Genomic DNA, 6,887 nt, shown 5'->3' on the forward strand with positions numbered 1-6,887 from the left:
TTTGGAGGGATTCACCAGAAAGGTCAGTGAGATTTCTTGCTGTTCTTGCCAAGCATACCTCATTGGCTACCTATGACACCCCACATGTCCAACTCCCGCCACATCTTACCACATGCTTTTCTCAGAACGAGTTGCCCCTCACTGAACACCCAATAAAAGACCAATATGCCTTGCCACTGTACCATCCTTAAGACCCACTCAGGTAAATCCGGATCTGCCCTGTATGGTTCCTGACATTTATCCTGGACATGGAAGATGGGGGATATTGCTGTCCCACTTTGCAGCAATGTCCTGGAGGTTCTGCCTCAGGACCAGTAGGGAATGCCATCACGCCAGACCATACCAGTTTGGTCCAAATTTGCCTTCTGGGTTTGTGCAATCTCAGCTATCTGGAGGACTGGCCAACACTGCAGAGACATTCAATGCCCTTCTCTAGTCTGCTAGTGTGAGTGCCACTAACTTCTCTCCACTAACTCATGTAGTATCTATGCTACAGTAGCCACCTCCCACCAAGGTTCATGCTCTACCTCTTTCACCCATTTCCTGCTGCATCTTCTTTCATTTGCTTTCAAGCCTCCAACACCAACACCACTAACACTGCATGGCCCTCTATGTTGCCTCCTCCTTCACTTCAGACAACCTCCTCACCTGCACAAAACCAGACTGCTATTTCATCCATTTTAAAAATGCCTCTCTCTTATTCCAGGAGGAAAAGAGCCCAGATTAAGGCAGAAAGAGTGAATGCAGGTGATGGACTGCCTGGCATTCAGCTCCTTACTCCTTACTCTGACTACTCTCAGTGGCTGACGGATCTTGTTCAAATCACTGGATTGATATCAGTGTTTGACATTTACTTACTGTACCAGGACCTCCTGGCCAAAAGCTATCTTCCTTGAGTTGACTGAGGCTTGCTTTTGGCCATGTCATGTCTCCTGGCTTTGTGTATGCACTAAATTCTATGACAGGCAGAAGAAATATGAACCTGGTAGCTCTGGTTATAGGAGCAAAGTGCACAAAAGCAATGCAGTACAAGTGAGAGATGCTGTAAGCATCCAGGTTGGATCTGAGTGAGTGCATATAGGGACAGCAAGAGCCCAGGGATGTAACCTGGTTCTGTCCGTGAGCACAAAGTGTTCTTGCAGCAGTGTTACTATGATAGGTGCTAGTGCAGCCCAAGATGCTGAATTGAAGTGCAGAAATATACTTTAAATTAATCATAAATGTGTCATCAAAGTTGTTAGATGGTGGCATACGTTGGATAGAAACATCCATGGCTCATTCCCACAGAGATGTTGGAGTTCACTCTCCTCTGGAGCAAGCTGTGAGCTGAAGTCACCAGGCACCCCTCTGATTTCTATGCCATCACTCCACTCTTCCAAATTTTCAGTCATCTTCGGCATAGTTCAAAACTTGAGGAGCTTTTAAGGTTGCATGCCCAGAGGTGTAATTATCATAAGGCCACCTGGAATTATCACTTCTAAAAAAATACATTCATGGGATATAGGTTGAACCAGCATTTATCGTCCATCCCTAATTGACTTTGAGAAGGTAATGGTGAGCTGCCTTCTTGAACCGTTGCAGTCCATGTGCGGTAGGTTGACCTACAATGCCACTAAGGAAGCAGTTCCAGGATGTTGACACAGTGACAATGAAGGAATGATGGTATATTTCGAAGTCAGTCTGGTGAGTGGCTTGGACTGGCATTTGAATGATGTAATGTTCTCATGCATTTGCTGTCCTTGTCCTTCTAGACGGTAGTAGTTCCTGTTAAATAACCAAACATCTATCCAAGCTAATTTGATATTCCCTATCCCATGAGCTCTTAATTTGTATACTGACTTCTGATTTGGTATTTTGTCAAATACTTTTCAGAAAGTTAAGGATACTACATCCACAAATTTTCCTTTATCCACCTTGTTTGTTACTTTCACAAAACCTTAATTATATTAATCAAATGTTACTTCATTTTCAGAAAAGTATGTTGACTTTGCCTAATTACTTCAAGATTTTCTAGTTGTCCTGCTATAACCTTCTTAATAATGGATATTTGAATTTTTTTTTTTGAAAAATCAATCCTTGGATGTAGATATTGCTGGCTAGGCCAGCATTTATTGCCCATCCCAAATTGCTCTGGAGAAGCTGGTTATGAGCTTTCTTCTTGAACTGTTTTGGTGATTGATGTGTAAGGACAATGTTATTAGGATGGTGGTTCCAGGATTTGACTCAATGACAGTGAAAGAGCTGCGATATTGTTCCAAGTCAGAATAGCATGTGAGTTGAAGGGAAACTTGCAGATGGTGGTGTTCTCATACATTTGCTTCCTTTGTCCTTATAGGCGGTAGAGCTCACAGGTTTGGAAGATCCTGTTGAAGGAGCTTTGGTAAATTGTAGATGGTACATATGGCTGCTACTGAAAATCAATGGTATGGAAAGTGAACATTTTCAGATATGGTGCTAATTAGGTGGGCTACTTTGGCCTGGATGGTGTAAAGCTTTTTGAGTGTTATTGGAGTTGCGGTCGTCCAGGAAATTTGAAAGTATTTCATCATACTCCTGATCTATGCCTTTGGAAAGCTTTGGGGAATCAAGAGATGGGTTTATTGCAACAGGACTATGAGCCTCTATCCTGCTCTGATAGCCATAGTAATTATATGGCTAGGCCAGTTCAGTTTCTGGTCAATAGATAGTTGGGAATTCAGTGAGGTAATGTCTCTGAGTATCAGACGTATTGGTAAGAACTGGTCATTGCCTGGCATGTGTAGCAAGAATATTAATTGCCACTTCTTAGGCCAAACTAGGATATTGTCCTGGGCTTATTGTGCTCAGTATCTGAGGTGTCGTAAATAGTGCTAAACATTGTGCACCATCCGCAAACATCTCTACTTTTGACCTTATGTTAGAGGGAAGGTCATTGGCAAAACAGCTGAAGATGGTTGGGCTGAGAATACAATGCTGAGGAACTCCTGCAGAGATATCCTGGAGTTGAAATAAAACCAGATGTTGCTGGAGAAGCTCACAAGTCTAACAACATCTGAGAAGAGAGAACAGTTAATGTTTCAAATCCAGAAATGATAAGTAACCTTTTTCCAGAAATGATAAGTAACTAGGAAAACATGATATATGTATAACATATATATTAATGTTAAAGACAGGGGCTGAGGAGCATGGGGGAAGGAATTCAGCAGATAGGTGGAGATGAAGTCCAGAGAGAGAGATTGACAGTTAAGCAGATGAAAGCATGGATGATAACATGCCAGGGAAAGAAAAGCTGATAGTGAACACCATGAAAATGGATTGGCATAGCTGAAAGAGTTATGTTGTAAAGTTGGTAAAGGACATGGAAAGTGGTGTTCAGGGTCTAAAATTATTGAACTCGATACTGAGTCCTGAAGGTTGAAGTGTCCCCAAGTGGAAAATGAGATGCTGTTCTTCCAGCTTCTGCTGAGCCTTGCTGGAACACTGCAGTAGCTTGAGATAGAGATGTTGGCCAGGGAACACGATACTGTGTTGAAGTGGTAGGCAACTAAAAGCTCAGGGTCATTTTTGTGGACAGAATCTCGGTGTTCTGTTTCCAGTTTTGTTTCAGATTTCCAGCATTCACAGTTCTTTGTTTTATTTTTAACATTTTGAAACTAAAATCACTGACCTCCACCAACAACAACCAGCTTCCCTGAACAAGCAGAGAAATTTCCCCCGATTCTTAACTTCAGCTTTGCGAGGGCTAATTGATGTCATACATGACCAAATCAGGCCATTGACAGCAAGAGCAGTCACTCTTACCTACCTGAAGGGAGTTGGTACTGGCACTATCTGCCAGCTCCCTCATTCCTGCATTTAACAAAAGAGTGCTGCACAAATTCTCAAATTCTGAGTCCCAAGGCAGAATGCTGACTATCACTTCTCGCTTCTATATTCCTTTCACATCCCTGCAGCTCCCCATGGAAGCAGGCAACACAAAGGGAACAAAAAGAAGACAGCCATTAAGAAGCTGGAGAAAATCAAGCCACACGGGAGTCACAACAGCATGGCATGACTGTTTGCATGGACAGCAGAACATGTCAGCACTCCAACCACCTTTGTCATTGTATCACGCCAGTGAAATGTGAAAGCTGCAGTGAGAACCTTATATCCAACATTCATATCCTGATCAGAAAGCTGATCTTAACAGCTGTTCCTGACTAACTGATGTTAGTCAGAGCAGTGGGCCAACTTCAGATCTTTCACCAGACTCAAATAAAGCCAGTGACAATTCAACAAGGAATAACAGATAAGCAGCAGGAAACTGCTTAATTGTGCAATGTAATCGGATTTACCCAACTATCCATCTGCCTTTTTCATTTACTATTTCAACATGATCAGTGCAACAAATGCAAAAAGGAAATTCAAACTGAATCAACTCAATTCTCCAATAGGTTAAGCATATATCCAGGATTGGAGAATTAGAAGAATAAGAGGTGGTCTTATTACAACATCTCAGATCTGGAAGTGAATCCAGGGGATGAAGTGCCCCAAGTGGGTGGGTGTGAGTGGGATGGGAGGCATCATTACTGAATAGGAGAGTTTCTAATTCCAAGAGTTATAGTCCACCTCAAAGAAAAAAGTAATTAGCAGCTCACCCCATCAACACTGCACATGGTGTCAGCCATTTTGTATAGTTATTGTGTAGCTAATGTTTGATCTGACAAGGCATGGTTCCAACTTCATTTCAGTGTGAATGACTTGCAGACTCCACCAGTGATACTGGGGGTTTGCCGATTCTGACTCCCATGAACAAAGTGCTGGCAAGGATGGTGTTATAGTCATAGCTGCAGCGATCAGATGCCCACTTTGATTTACATATTGGGAATTTGTAATTTCTTGGGGAAGTGAACAGAATTGAAAGTGATGTGTAACTAAAGTGAGTTGAGACTTTAGTTAAATACAAGCACAAACAGTATTAAGGTTGTCAATCCTCAATTGTGAGAATTTGAACTCGCCGCTTACAGCTTGAGAAAATTTCTTATGATGTCATTTTCACCCTCACCATATTTTCCCACTTTTTTTGCTATTGCTTATGCTGGAGGGGCTGATTCCCAGCAGGGAGGGGAAAATTCCACTCAATGTTCCGAAATGCAGACATGCATTTAAACTTACCACAGGAAACACAGTAAAACTTTTTATGGCATTACCATATGGTCGTTTTTTTTAAAAAAATAGATATCCTTGATCTTCCATCTGGAGATACTTTGGCTTAGATCATCTGCTCTTTAGGTTAGTAGCAAAGTTGGGCACATTGCTGGCACTGCTGAAGAATTTACCTACCAGATACTACAGCTACTTCCTGTGGCATTTGGTCCTGCTTGACAGAACAATGGGCAATGGAGCATCTCCCAGCTAAACTCTGTGAATTGTAGTAGAATCTGGGGAAGGAGAGGATAAGTAAGTTTTTAAAAGTTTGATCCTTAAATAAATGGTGGGCACTATTTAAAGGATGAGTGAATAGTTAAGTTGATGGACGAGTGAATGAATTGATAGTTGGGATGTGAGTGGGTGAGTGTGTGTGAGTCATTGTGGCAGAGCCACAGAGATAGTTTGGAGTTAATTAGCTAAAGTTTGTAGTGTGCCTGTGTGATTGGAGGGAGCATTGGATCGGGGTTACAGCCTGATCTGGTCAGTGCCAAATTGAATATTTTAGGAACATCATTGTGAAATAAAATCAGAAACTCAGCAGGACTGGTAGCATTGGGGAGAGAAAAACAGATTTAACATTTCGAAACCGGTGACTTTTCTTCAGAACTGAGAGGTCTCAAAACATTTACTCTGTTTCACTCTCCATAGATGATGCCAGACCTGCTGAGTTCCTAAAGCAAATTCTGGGTTTTTTTTGAGATTTACAGAATCTGCAGTTCTTTGTGGTGAAGTCAGTTGGTGGGTGTACTGTTCGTAGGGATTAGTTGTGGAGTTGCCCAGCCATTGGATGATGTTTTAAACTAACGTTTTCAGAATAGGTATCCAGAAAAGTCTAATGTATCTTGCTCATGTCTCAACCCTAAGTTCAGGGCCAGGGACATTTTTGGAGTATCCTGGGCAGCAGGGAATCAGCACATCAGAAGTTTAAATTTCCCAGGAAATTCCCATGTATGTCCACCTACAATGATTTCCACTGACATTTGTCACGTCTCCAATGATATGGAGACCAGAGGATTTTGGCCTGAGTTTCATAAATGTTAAAATTCTTCAGAACAATTTGTATCATCGATAGTCGCAGGTGAGGTGCCAGAAGACTGTAGGTTGGCTAATGTGGTGCCACTGTTTAAGAAGGGTAGTAAGGACAAGCCAGGGAACTATAGCAAATAGCTTACAATTGTCAGTTGATCTCTCTGAATGAGTATCTAATCAATGTCACTGTAAACTGCTGAAAAATATTGAATCATAAATTTGTGAAATGCAAAGATTTATTATTAATTCACTGTTACAACAATAAGTAAACCACATTTTATCTATCCACTGGGCAAATTGTTGGAGGGAATCCTGAGGGACAGGATTTGCAAAGGCAAAGACTGATTTGGGATAGTCAACATGGCTTTGTGCATGGGAAATCATGTCTCATAAACTTGATTAAGTTTTTTGAAAAGTAACAAAGAGGATTGACGAGGGAAGAGTGGTAGATGTGAACTATATGGTCTTCAGTAAGGCGTTCGACAAGGTTCCACATGGGAGACTGGTTAGCAAGGTTGATCTCACGGAATAAAAGGAGAACTAGCTATTTGGATACAGAACTGGCTCAAAGGTAGAAGACAGAGGGTGATGGTGGAGAGTTGTTTTTCAGACTGGAGGCCTGTGACCAGTGGAGTGCCACAAGGATCAGTGCTGGATCCTCTACTTTTTGTCATTTACATAAATGATTT

The sequence above is a fragment of the Chiloscyllium plagiosum genome, chromosome 2, assembly GCF_004010195.1.
Source record: "Chiloscyllium plagiosum isolate BGI_BamShark_2017 chromosome 2, ASM401019v2, whole genome shotgun sequence".
NCBI classification, from domain to species: domain Eukaryota; kingdom Metazoa; phylum Chordata; class Chondrichthyes; order Orectolobiformes; family Hemiscylliidae; genus Chiloscyllium; species Chiloscyllium plagiosum.